Source organism: Humulus lupulus, chromosome 3, assembly GCF_963169125.1.
Source record: "Humulus lupulus chromosome 3, drHumLupu1.1, whole genome shotgun sequence".
Classification (NCBI taxonomy): Eukaryota; Viridiplantae; Streptophyta; class Magnoliopsida; order Rosales; family Cannabaceae; genus Humulus; species Humulus lupulus.
The window spans coordinates 232504614-232514093 of NC_084795.1; the positions used below are offsets into that span (position 1 = coordinate 232504614).

A 9480-nucleotide genomic window follows, 5' to 3' on the forward strand; every position below is an offset into this window, starting at 1 on the left:
TGTTCAATCAATATATTATTCTTAAAAAAAATTGAACGGGGTTTCCTCTGTTTCTATAACATATCCCAAATTATTACTACTTAACAATTTGATTCAAATAAAACACAACAATCAACATGCATAATTTCGTCCATAAACCACCGCAACACACAAAATTCGAAAAACCTACTTCACTAAGATGCACATGTTCTCAACCTTCTGTTTTCTCTGCAACACACAATTTTATCTCAGAACCTACTTCACTACGGATGAATATCTAATATATTCAAACTCCTCTAACAATAGTTTGTATAGTATCAAAATGAAAAATAAAAAATTAAGTAGTAATTATTACTCACCTTCAAAATTAATCTTCAACAATTTCAAAATACTTAAAATTCAAACAAGTAAATATATTTCCCGCAATAAAAGTTTAAATAATAATGAGTAAATATGGTAAATCATATATATGATTTCGCAATATGGTAATTGATATGATTTCGAGTATTCAAAATTAATTATTAAATTAAAACAAGTAAACTCAAATTTTAACTAGTAATTTTCTAATAAATTAGTTAAACTACTAAAATTGAATTTATTAAACCATAATTAAAAAAATTGTGACAAATTAATAATAAATTCAGATTTCTAAAATAATTAACAAAATTAACTTAATTAAAAAAAAAATTAATATATGTTTAGCACACTCATAATTAATATTAACAATATTAAAAAATGTATACATTGCATAAATAATATAAAATCTTCTAAAAATCTGAAATATTAAAAAAAAATCAAGTTTAAGTGATCTATACCTGTTTTGAAGCTTAAAAATGTCTTCAAATCCTCTACAAATGTTAAAAAAAATCTATAAAGCATACATTAAAAGCCTATTAAACCCATTAATAATCTCTTCATTTTTGTACTAAAATTTCAAAATAAATCAATTTTATGAATATATACATGATTTAAAGCATTAATAGTGGAAGAAAATAATAAAAAAAAACACACACACACAGAAATGGTGAAAATGGAGATTATCGTGGCTGGGGAAGAAGGGTGTTTATGTTCTTGTGGGACTATGAAAATGTGAGAAATGAGGGTCTGTGAAGGGTCGGGGATGAACGGGTAGGTATAGAAGACTTTTCTCAACGATTTCTTCATAAAAGCCGCAAAGAAATTTTATGGAAAAACTGTTGTGAAAATGCTCCACTTCCCCACGGTAACAACATTCCACTGCATTTTTTTAAAACCACAATAATATAGTATTTTTTTAGGCGGATATTAAATGTGATATTTGAGAGTCATTCAAATATTTTCTCTGTGCTTTTTATTTAAGGTTGAAAAAAAAATGCAGAGAAAGCTTATACTTGTAGTAGTGATCACTATTCTTCTTACTACAAATCTGGTTTGACCAGATCGACACTAACATAGCAGGAACGGAGGTTGGCCAGGGTTGGGTCCCTGACTTGAATTTATGGCTTCAGTGTTGATGGGCTTGCGAGATGGATTCTAGAGGTAGGTTCACGAGAAGCTTGGCAATAGGATGGGTTCGTAGCTTCGGCGATGGGATGATCAAGAAGTTAGTGGGTTCGCAGATGTTCATTGATAGGATGGTCAATGGGTTCTCCAACTTGGGATCTAAGTTCTTTAGGAAGATCAAGCTTGGTTTTTTTCTAATTGTTGAATTTGTGTGTGTAATATTTTTTTTAAGTATGATATTAAATTCTGATATGAAACTGGGATGAAAAATAACAAATTCAGATTTTGGGTAAGATTTTATAGAAAATATTGTTTTATTTTTCTAGGTATGAGGCTTTAAATAACAATGGATTGAGAGAGAATGAAAGAAGCCGAAGACAAGGGAAGGAAGAAGAGACAAAAGACAAACAAATATTTCTTATTAAAATGTATTTTAAAATTTAAAATTATATATATTTTTAAAATATAGCCTTGTCTAATTATATACTCACACATGTTGTAGTAATTTTGAAAATATTTTAATAAATTAATTATTTATAATTGAGGATAATTTGGGTATTATAAAAAATTGTTGACCTAATTTGTGTATAGGGTATCATTTTTTATTGATTTTAAAATTATAGGGTACCGAATAATAATTATTCGTAATAAAATGTACCAAAACTTTACTCCATCATAACATAGGATATCAAATGTGTATATTCCTTATAATATGATTTTTTGAAACTTATGTTATGAAATTGGAGAGAAATAAATTCACTGTAAAATTCATTTTGTAAATATATTTCACCCGTACAGGTGTTACCTTTTCAAAGACAATATAATAATTCTCAAACTTCCACGAATTTGCATATGAATGAATTATGTTTATTTTATTCATGATATTTTAAAACCTACAAGTTGCAATATAGTTGCATCAATCATGATCCCTAAGCTGTGCCCGCGAGTAATGGACCTACCACGCCGAGATAATTAATAACTAACATATACCATACTATATGAACGACTTTCATAATTCATATATACCGCTTCTTACGCAAATACTACTACTACTAAAAATAATAATAACAATTTGCTATATAAACACAAGTTATAAACCATAAACAAATTGCTCAAACTCAATTCGTAAGCATTAGTGATCAATAATTTAGTATTTTCTCTCGCACTATTGCTACCCACATCTCATCTCAACCATGGCCAAAAGTCATCACAACACCACCCTAACTTTACTTTTTGTGTTACTTACTATTTTCTCATCAATCTTGAGCCTCACCACGGCACATGATGACTACACTTTCTCGAGAAACTTAAACCCCAAAAAATCTCTAGGTGTTAAAAAGCGACAAAAACTAACTCATCTTCATTTCTACTTTCACGATGTGGTCAGCGGCCCAAACCCTACGGCTATCAAAGTAGCCTAAGCAGCAACGACGAACACATCGGCGGTGAGTTTTGGGTACGTGGCGGTAATGGACGATCCACTGATTGTGGGACCTGAGCCAATCTCAAAGAGGATTGGGAGTGCCCAAGGAATATATGTCTCGGCGTCCTAGAAAGAGATAGGTCTTTTAATGACTCTAAACTATGTTTTTACGGAAGGAAAGTATAACGGCAGCACTATTAGTATTTTGGGACGCAACGCCATCCTTTCCGCCGTGAGAGAGATGCCTATAGTTGGCGGAAGTGGAGTTTTTAGGTTTGCAAGAGGCTATGCCCTAGCCAAGACTTATATGTTTAACAAAACTAGTCTCGATGCTATTGTGGAGTACAATGTTTATGTCTTGCACTATTAATCATTATGATGATAAAAGATCGTTTATGTCTTGCACTATTAATCATTATGATGATAAAAGATCGATCTATACATACATATTGTTAGTATAGGGGCTTTGTTGTCTATGTGTGTTGCATTATTGATCTATATACATTTATATTTATACGAATATAAATGTAAATCCATATTTAGATGTTTGTTTATGTCTTGCAATTGAATTATTGATTATCATTATGAGATCAGAGATGTGCAATATATATACATACATTTATGTTGTATGTATATTATTAATTTTGTTGTTTTCAATGCACTTTATTATTTATGTATATCTTTGCGTCTAATGTACGGGGATCAGTGCCTAAGACAACGAGAGGAGTATATATATAATGTACAATTTTTTTTGAATGTGTCTTCGCTTTAAGCTCTATTGACGGGGCTCTTAATGTTTTTCGACTCGTGAACAATTTTCGGCGTGATTTTTTTATGACTGTGTATATTGTAACTATTTAAAGTATCCTGCAAATTTTTAGAAAATTCCGAATAGTTTACAATACCGAAAACTAGGTTCAAACATGTTGCTTTCCACGCGCATAAAAAAATTTAGTCACGATTGCAATAACATGTTTGAATTTAGTTTTCGGTACTGTAAACTATTCATAATTTTCTGAAAAATTTGCAGGATGCTCTAAATATCTACAATATATACAATCATAAAAAAAATTACGCTGAAAACTATTCATGGATTGAGAATATTGAGAGCTCTACCGATAAAGCTTAAAGTAAAGCTCCTGTAAGAGAATTCCCATAATATAATTAGATGAATCGTGATCAATAAAAATAAGGGAATATACTCATTTGGCACCCTATGTTTTTGCAAAGTATCATTTTGGTACTCTCTGTTTTCAATAATGCTCATATGGTACCCTGTATTTTAAAATCGTACATATTTGGTATCCTAAACTCAGATTTGATAGATAAAATTTTGTCAATTTAATCAAAGTGCTGTCAATTATGTAAGTTACAAATTTAAATTTAATTACATAATTACATATAACTGATGACAGTTTGATCATATTGATAAAATTTTATCTATCAAATCTGAGTTTAGGGTACCAAATATGTATGATTTTAAAATACAGAGTACCATATGAGCATTATTGAAAACAGAGGTACCAAAATGATATTTTGTAAAAACATAAAATACCAAATGAGTATATTCCTAAAAATAATGTGTGTTTGGATTTGATTGACTTTGTATATTTATATGTGATAATAATTGAACCCTTATTGGAGGAGTTGCGTAGATAATTTTTTAATTAGCCAATAATTAAAGGCTGTCCAATTTGACATTCATCGTTGATATATATGCATATATCCACTATAAATGTATTGACTTTTTGTTGTCCCTGTAATCAATGTCTGACATCGATAACTTGTAATATATTTTGCTAAATATTTGAGTTGATTAATTATTATATTATGTAGCCTTTCATTGTCATGAACGTAAGCAATTGAGTCACTACAACAAAAATTAGTTTTAGTAGCCACATATTTAGGTGTCCTTAATATACAAGTTATTAGAGGTGACTGGTGGATAATTGCTTTTGATATTGTCAAATAATATTATGGGCAACATGTTGCCTTTGATATTTCACAAGACAACCTAATATTCTAAAACTTTGCCCATAAAGTAGAGAGAAATTTGAGCGGCACATCATGTTTTGTGAAATTTATGAGGGGTGACATCGCCCCTAATGCTCTGCCTTGTCGCTTCTAGTAATGTTATAATACTCTTTGCTTCTCTACCATTCTGCCATTGTTTCCTGCAACCAAAAAATGAAAAATGAAAAACTCATTTCCCCTTTTGTAAACCGAGTACCTTAAACCCATTTTTCCCAAATCTTTCATTTTTTTTCCTAAAATCAAAACCAATCATAAACCATTTTCCCTCTCTCTCACTCTCTCTCACACACACACCCATTACCGCCGACCACCATGTGGAGCACCCCACCTGCTGCTGCCGCCACCTAAGATCTTCCACCCGCTGCTGCTGCTAGCTTGGATCTGCCCCACCTACCACCGCCGCCAGTTCGAAAGTGACCCAAGCATTAGATCGAAGAGGTATATATATACATATTTTATATATATATAAATATATGTATATATATAGTGTGAGCTCTGTATATATATATTTATATATTTTAGTTTATTTATTTATTTATATATTTTTTATAAATATATATACAAAGTATTAGTGTGTGTCGTGTGTATGTATATTTATTTATATATTAAGTTTATTTATTTATTTAATTTATAAATATATAATGTGTTAGCCGTATATGTATATATATATTTTGAAAATGTATTTATATATATATATTAGATTTTTATTTATTTATAATAATTTTTTACAAATATATATGTTTATTTTTTAATTTTGTTTATAAATATATATTTATATTGTAGATATGTGTCGTGTAACATTTGTATATATTTTAAAGTTTTATTTATTTATATTTTTTTTTACAAATATATATGTATAATCTGTACCATGTGTGTATGTATATTTATAGTTTATAAATATATATAACGTGTGGGTCGTGTGTGTCTATATATATACTTTTAGTTTTTATTTATTTATATTATTTTTTTATAACTAGGTTGTACGCCCTGATTTTCCCACTGGTTGATTAGCGAGCTGAGCTGCGGCCTAATCATGATTATCTCGTGGACATCCCCAAAACCGGAGCTGCCGTCATAAGGTCGTACCTCCTTAGCTCGAGGTAACCCAAGGGTTCGCCAAGCTTGCCTAAGAACTGAGTCCGGACTCTGAAGGCCGAAGGTTGAGTTAAGTATCCAGCTCGTGGTATGAGCTGGATCTGGAGGCTATGACCCTTTGTAAAGTCAACACACGCAAGGTAAACGTGGATATATCAGACATCACGTGTTTGATATGCCCCTGACTTCTCGGACACGCAGCAGGAACGTGCGTATTCAGACACCCACGACTGGGTTGGGCCGTGCAGCCCATTATCTCCTTACCTATTGATTTGACCACACTTATGTGTCAGGTTTAGGAATTAATCATGAATGTTACAGAGTTGATACGATAGGTAAGAAGGTCACGGGATGACCTTCTTACCAACTCCCAGGTGCCTTCTCCTATAAATATGGAGACCCTGGGAGTTGATAAGGGTTGGATGATCTCTTGTAAGAAAGACCCTGTAATCAAATACCCAGTATATAGCAATAATACTGACTAGTGGAGTAGAAGGATTTTAACCTTTGAACCACTTAAAAACCGTATCTTTAGTCACCTTTTCATTTCTAAGATCATATATTTGTTTCGGTTCAACATTAGCGCTAATCCCTTTCTCTTCTTTTCTTAATTACCTATTGGCGAAGAATCGCGTCAACATAGGTATATTAGTATATTATGTTTGTGTAGAAATTGAAGGAGTATCTTTTGGAAAATTTATAAGTGTATCAAGCTAAAAATTATTGCTGGTAAAAAAAAAATTCTAAGTTGGTCATAATATGATTCTGACGAGGTCCCCTCTAGCCCACCAAGACTAAGTGCCTATTCCTTATTCTTACTTGCACACAGAGTAACTGATGAGCTATAACGCAAAGTAAGGAAGCAAAACATACTTGTAAATAAAACCCTAGCGTAACATATTTACTTATATAAACTAACCTATCTCCTTAGATAGCTATTTAATTATAAGTAACCTAGTAATATTAACCTCATACTTACAGGTACTCTAATCATAGCTTAACCTTATAGTTGAGAGATTTGATAATCGTAATTAATTTCTCCATTAGTTATTGCAACGTATAGCATACTAAAGTCACCATGAAAATATCATAGGGAACATATCATAACCTAATATAACATAACATATCATAACATAACATAGTATTGTTGGGGTTTTATGCCCTAATTAAAACCCAAATTCTTTGTAATCTCATTTTATTATCAATAAAAGAATAGAAATCATTTTTTGACTTGGTCAATCACTTTGCTCACATGTTTTATTTTCATGATTATTTGTTTAATATAAACTTCTATTAAATCCCGAGCATATAGCTAATCTTATTTATAGTGACGTAATCACAGTGGAATATAAATATGATTATATGTTCAAAATAAGTTAGTCCTGAGATTAGTCAGTGCACCGGATTTACACTAACTTGCCAATCTACGATATGATCTACTTACACATTACAGTGTAATGTTCTTTCCAAAACATTAGCAAAGTAGATAAGATCGGATGTATTTGTTACATCGGACAGGACCGATATTGACAGTTGATAAGATAAGTAAACATACCGTTATTATCTATTCTAGTCATATCATATAGTTGACCATAGGTCAATTCATTCTCAATTCTGAGTGGTTAGTATTCTAACTGATTGTATTATTTGAGTTCTTTGACTTGTTCGTTACCAGCTTACCCTACGGACTAGCCCATACTTACATCTTGGGAACTCAGTAGTATAATTGAGTGGGAGTGTTAATCATAGATATGAACATCTATAGCTTCTGATGAAGAAGTGAAACGATGGTTTCCTTTTAGTTTGGTTCAAGGTGTTAAATGATAGAGATCTCATTTAAATAATTAAATTAGTTTACTGAAATATCATTTACAAGGAACTAAGTGTTTTAAGGATAAAATACAATGAGGGGTAAAACGGTATTTTAGTCCCATCTCATTGTAGACCGTCTATAGAGGATTGAGTGACAATTATGGTTGTAACAATGGATAATTGATAGCGTATCTATATTTGTTATAGAGCGTTCTATGAATTCAAGAGTGCAATTCCGAGTCTATAGTGGAGTCACGAGGAATTAATAAGTTAGTAAATTTATTTGCTAGATTTATGATAACTTATTGGAGCTTGATTTCATAGGCCCATGGTTCCCATTGTACCTTGGATAAAATCATCTAGATAGTCTCAATTAATTGATTTAATCATCAATTAGAATTATCAAAGTTGACCAGGTCAATTTTGGATAGTTTCACAGAGTTGTGTAATTTTGAGAAGAAAAGAGAAATTATGGCAGATTTATTAATTAAGATAAATTGGTATCTAAATTAATAAATAAATTTAAATCAAGGTTCAAATTATAAATAATTAATTTGATAAAGGATTTAAATAATTATTTAATTAATTAAATCAATAGAAAATAATAGAGGCCTTGATTTTAAGTCCAATGGGCTTATAATCAAATGAGAAATTTCACGGGCCTATAGCCCATGATAATTTTGACCTAGGGCTTCAAAATGGCTATTATTTTATTGATTTTTTTAATTAAATTAAATGGCCTAATTGAGTCTATAAAAGGAGTGCTTAGAGAGAAGTCAAAAAAAGAAGTTTGATAAAACACAAGTCAAATTTTCTGATAGTTTTAGATTCTCTCTAAACACAAGTCCTTTTCTAAACCTCTTTGTTATTTTCTCTTCTTCTCTCTATACCTATCTCATGTGTTGAGAATTGCCCACACTAGTCTAGGTGGTTCTAAGGATACATTGGAAGATCGTGAAGAAAATAGAAGATCGGTTCAGTTTCTTGATAATACTCTGCGACAGAGAGGATGCAAGAGTTAGAGAAACTGAAGGAAGGACTCTTAATTCCGATGCGTATACTGTAAGCATTATATTATTTGTTTCTCTTTGAATTCAATTTTAGAAACATGTTTTAGGCTATCTCGTATTAATTTGTTTAATATTAGATATACATGAAAATAAATAAAGATCCTGTATAAGCTAATCCAACAAGTATAACATACCATAGTAAACATATAGTATCATAACATAAAGCCATCGAATTATATCATATCATAACATAAAAGGTCTTCATCTTTAGACCACCACAATCAGGATAATAACTATTATCCTTACTAAATGAAAAACTTCGCATATTCCTCTATGACTGTCTTATACAGTGAGTGTACCACAATATTGTTACATGGCCACTAATCATTATTGGGCCAAAACACATACATAACATAGCATTTGCATTCATAACATATCATGCATTGAGAGCATTTCATATAACCATAGCAAGGACCTATAAATCATACATTCATATCATACAAAGCATGAGAAAATTCCACATATCCTAAGTTACTCTTGGTATTGAACTTCCTTACCTCAAGTCCTTAGCTTGGTTTTTCGTTTATGAGTGGGATAGCTCCTACGTCGCATAAATCCAACAGGACACAAAACATAGCTTATAAT

At 31.0% G+C, this 9480-nt stretch overlaps 1 long non-coding RNA gene and 1 pseudogene across 1 annotated transcript; both read left to right on the forward strand.

Annotated features, from left to right (window-relative positions):
• The first annotated feature begins 2607 nt into the window (after window positions 1–2607).
• On the forward strand, window positions 2608–3268 carry LOC133821560 (dirigent protein 21-like; annotated as a pseudogene).
• A 1672-nt stretch (window positions 3269–4940) lies between these two features.
• LOC133821561 (uncharacterized) lies at window positions 4941–6537 on the forward strand. The gene is made up of 2 exons (XR_009887673.1): window positions 4941–5356; window positions 5896–6537. It is a non-coding gene; the product is annotated as an uncharacterized LOC133821561 (long non-coding RNA).
• The last annotated feature ends 2943 nt before the right edge of the window (window positions 6538–9480 follow it).